The sequence below is a fragment of the Jatropha curcas genome, chromosome 11 (assembly GCF_041381405.1).
Source record: "Jatropha curcas cultivar XTBG-Jc1 chromosome 11, XTBG_Jcur_1.0, whole genome shotgun sequence".
In the NCBI taxonomy this organism is placed as follows: Eukaryota; Viridiplantae; Streptophyta; class Magnoliopsida; order Malpighiales; family Euphorbiaceae; genus Jatropha; species Jatropha curcas.
In genome coordinates, this window is record NC_143161.1 from 16,638,345 (window position 1) to 16,643,178 (window position 4,834).

At 32.4% G+C, this 4,834-nt stretch overlaps 1 pseudogene; it reads left to right on the plus strand.

The window, feature by feature from the left end:
- Positions 1-287: 287 nt before the first annotated feature.
- LOC149492644 (cytochrome P450 81E8 pseudogene) lies at positions 288-4,089 on the plus strand (annotated as a pseudogene).
- The last annotated feature ends 745 nt before the right edge of the window (positions 4,090-4,834 follow it).

Below are 4,834 nucleotides of genomic sequence, written 5' to 3' on the forward strand. Positions count from 1 at the left end.
TCACCTTTAACTTATTAATTTTCAAATGTCTTCCAAAAGTTTGAAGAGCAAAGTTGGACGAAAACATTTTCTTGAAAAAAAAACGAACAACCCTTGAATAGTTCAACTGGAAAAAACAAAAATTGGGTCCACTACTATAGTCCCTTCCTTTCAACATCATGCGTATACTACAAAAATCCAAAGATTTTGTCAATACATCCATTTGTGTACAACTTCATGTCAGCACTGTGTGTATATACTATACATATGAACTAAGAAGCAGCACTAATAGATACACAGCAACACGCATGGAAGACAAATATTTCTATTTGGTGATCTTTGTCATTCCTTTCCTCTATCTTGCCTTAAGAACAACAAAAAAAACAGAAAAAGAAAGGTACCGCCAAGCCCAATTTTCTCTTCCAATTATAGGCCATCTGCACCTCATAAAGCTTTCCCATGCATCAAACACTTCATAATCTTTCCCAAAAATATGGGTCCAATCATCTCTCTCCGATTTGGTTCCCAGAAAGTAATGGTTATATCATCACCATCAGCTGTTGAAGAATGCCTCGCTAAAAGCGACATCGTTTTGCAAATCGTCCCCCGTTTACTCTATCCAAGTACGTAAGTTACGACAACTCTACTCTTCAACATCCTTTTATGGACACCATTGGCGAACCTTCGCAGCATAGGCATGCTTGAAGTTTTCTCCTCGAATCGCTGAATGCGTTCTCGGGCATTCGACGAGAAGAAATCACGATTCCTAAGAAGAAACTGTATGATATCTCAAGTAATGGTTTTTGCTAAGGTAGAGTTGAAACCACTGTTGATGGAGCTAACGTTTTCATATGATGATACGAATGATAGCCGGAAAACGGTATTATAGTGAGGAGACGACAGGAAAGGAGAAAGAAGAGGCAAAACAATTAAAGCAACCGATTTATTTGTAGAGAGACTTTTGCATATGCAGGCAGCCTCATATTTGGGAGATTTCTTGCTATTTTGCAGTGGATTGATTATGGGGGATTTTTTGAAAAGAGCGGAAAGACTTGGTAAAAGAACTGATAGGCTATGGCAAAGTTTTATCGATGAACATAGCAAGAAAGAAATAAAGAACACCATGATTAGCCATCTGCCTTTCTTTGCACAGAATCAGAACCAGAATATTATACAGATGAAGTTATTAAGGGTCTTATTTGGTGAGTGATTTTAACTATATTTTATATATATTTTTTTTTTTTTCTGCATCCATGTTTTCTTGCTTTTAGTTTTATGTGAAGCATTCTCATTAGTTTTTGCATGAAGACTTTTCCATTCGCATGCTTAGTGTTTTTATTAGTAGAATTTAATTGATCTTAGACTATGTCCATGGGTGCATTCATTGAGCAAATCAATTGAAAAATAAGTTGAGGGTTTCATTACAAAACATGGAATTTACTTGCACAAAACCGAGTCCATGACTTGATCTATGAACGAACTAATTAAAAATAGAATTTTTGTTGAAATGATAGAATTTTTTTACCACATATTGCAAAAAATATAAAAGAATGACAATTTTTAAAATTTTCTATTTTAATTGGTTTTGGTTTAGGCAAGTATTTTCCATGAAATATTTTTTTTTTTATCAGCAAAGTAATTAATTTTTATTATTAATAACGAGGAAAAACTTAACAAATCCAAGCAATCTAACCCAAGCCATCAAATTTACCCTATACACCCAAGTCTTCACTTGGAAATGTCATGTGAAAAATCTAGTATAACTTCATGATATATGAAAAAAAAACCTCATTAAAAGACCTGTTATCACTTTTCGCGAGCCGTGAAAATTAAAAATAGAACATAATCATAATTTAAAACGAAAGAGAACCTATAACCAAGTTATAAAGGATTTAATGCCTAAACTCCCTTTTTTTGCCAAGCAATCTGCAAAAGAGTTTCTCTCTTTATGTGTCTGAAGCTAACATGAACCATAGAAGAAAATGCGAGAATCTAGCTTATTAAAGTGTTCCCACCACCTCCAAGGGCGTTTTCTTTGTTTAGCACCCAAGATAAGGGAGTCTTTGAATCTGATTTCAATCACCAAAGGTAAGAGTTTAAACACATAATTTATGAAACATTACCTCTTAACATTTACCTAAACACGCTAAAACACGTTACAGTACTACAAACAATTAATAACTACTAAAATAAATAATCAAAATATAATTTAATTTTTTTAATATAAACTGTATTTCTTAGAATATAGATAAAAAAATATATAGAAAAACAAAAACAATTATAGCATAATTGAAATCCTAAATAATAAAGAATTAACTAAACCAGCATCTACATACAAAAGGAGCACGCCAATGTCCGTTACTCACATATATAATAAAAATGATTGATGCAAGTTGTTGAAATTTATTAGTAAAATATCCTAATTAGAATAAGTTAAGCACAATAAACAAATATAGGTTGAGTCACACTCACATTACTCATACATAATTTGATCAAGTTTGAATTTTTTTTCTTTTTATATAGATTTATTAGCCACCCCATGGCGGCTTATGTAGTTTCATATACTACAATCGAAACAATGACGTACATGATAACTATTCAACCCCAATTACTGGGAATTAAATATTGCTAATTCAAAACATAATTTATGTACTTTGGTGGTTAATATTTTGGTCAAATACACTTAGGTTGAATTCAATACTCAAAAATCACTACATGTATATAAAATCAAATTCGAGTTGTAATTGATTTGATCAAATCAAAACTGGGTTTATAGTTCAAATCAACTGGTTGAATCAATCGATTGATTTGAGTTGAAAACTATTCTCATATTACATGGAGGGAAAAAAATACTGGGAATAAAGTGAAGGATAGTTTTGTCATAAAATTAGTTGTTAATTTTGTGTAATTCATTAGAAATTCTACCTATTAATTATTAGCTTTAATTTATTATAATCAAATTACAAAATTCTTTAGAATGAAATATTCGTTTTTCAAATATAAAAATATAAATTTTCAAATGAATTCCAGAAAGACTTTAACATGAAGCGTATAAAATTTAACGAAATGCATTTATACAAACAAACAATGCATTTATTACAAACAAACAATGGAATGTTTTTTTTAAGTAAAATTTGACCTTACTAGGGGGTTTAAATTCAAAATTCTCACTTCTAAAGATAATTGAGTACCACTTAGCTAAAACTCATCGTTTATATGTATGTAACATTTAAAGAATATGCACATTTTTTTACTGTTTATTGAGATATCTATTGAATGAAATAATATTATGGGCTACATAAGAGGATAACCCTTCTGTTAGCTTATCAAATTGGTGAAAATTGTCATAAATGTAAATCTAGAACCTAAAACTTCTCACATTTATAAGAAACTAATTAGACCACACTTAATTAGTTAGTAGCTATATTTATATAACAGAGTTATTGAAATTTCAATCGTAGGATATTGTATTTGGTGGGACTGAATCAACAGCCATTACAATAGAATGGGCAATGTCAAATTTACTTAATGACCCTGAAGTTCTGGAGAAGGCAAAGAAAGAGTTGGACACAAAGATCGATGATAAAGAAAGCTTGATGGATGAAACTGTTGTTTCTAAATCACCATATCTTCAAAGTATTATAACAGAAACCCTAAGATTGCATCCACCAGGTCCACTCCTTATTCCACATTTATCATCTCAAGAGTGTAATGTTGGAGGGTACAGTGTTGAACCCAATACAATGCTGCTTGTTAATGCTTGGGCTGTACATAGAGACCCTAAGTTATGGGATGACGCAGCTAAATTTAAGCCTGAGAGATTTGAGAGTGGAACTAATCAAGGTATTGAAGCCAACAAGTTGTTGCCTTTTGGGTTAGGAAGGAGGTCATGTCCTGGGATTGGTTTAGCCAACCGGGTTGTAGGGTTTGGTTTAGGGTCTTTGATTCAGTGCTTTGAATGGAGAAGGGTAAGTGATCTGGAAATTGATATGTCTGAAGGGATTGGACTCACCATGCCCAAAGCTCAGCCATTAGTGGCCATGTGCAAGGCACGTGATATCATGACGAAAGCCCTATCTTCTTCTCCATGAAGCTTGACTTACTTCTTGGAATGGGTGATATAAAGCAAGTTCTTGTGTGTTAATTTGTAATAATGACTTTTATATTATGAATGTTAGATGTATGAGTTCGGTTCTCGCATTCTTCCTATTCAGTTCTTGTTCTCTGTCTTTCTATTTTGTTCTTATTTACACTCATCCTCTTTATAAGGTTAATTAAAAAATATATTTAGCTCTCTTTGCATGGTTTGATCAAATCCGAAGGTTCGCTGGATTACTATCTTCTTTGTCACTTTGTGCACTGTCTGGCTTAGAAGAAATAGATTGGTGTTCAACTTAGAAAGGTTGGATTGTGAATCTGTGGCGGAAATAATTAAACTGAGGAGCTTCGATATCCTTACAACTAATCACCCTTATTTACCATATTCAATTAGCGATTGGTTTTCACAACCAATGTTAGTTAGCACTTATGTTCATAACAGTTTGAACTCTTTCTCTTTTCCAAGATCTTTGTTGTTGGGAAAATCCAATAGATGGGATATTAAAGTTTAATATAGATCGATGGTGCCGCTAGAGGAAAACTAGGTCTAACTGGAATTGGTAGAATGGTAAGAAATTCCAAAGTCGTGGTGCTATACATTTTCTATCAATATGGGAGTGGTAGTTTTAAATGAAGCATAAATTCTTGCAATTTTTAGAGTTGTGAAATTTTTCGGGTTCAAATCTTGAAATTCTCCTGTAATCTTTGAGTTTGATTCTAAGAATGCCATTAATTGGGTTGATAACAAAGAAACATG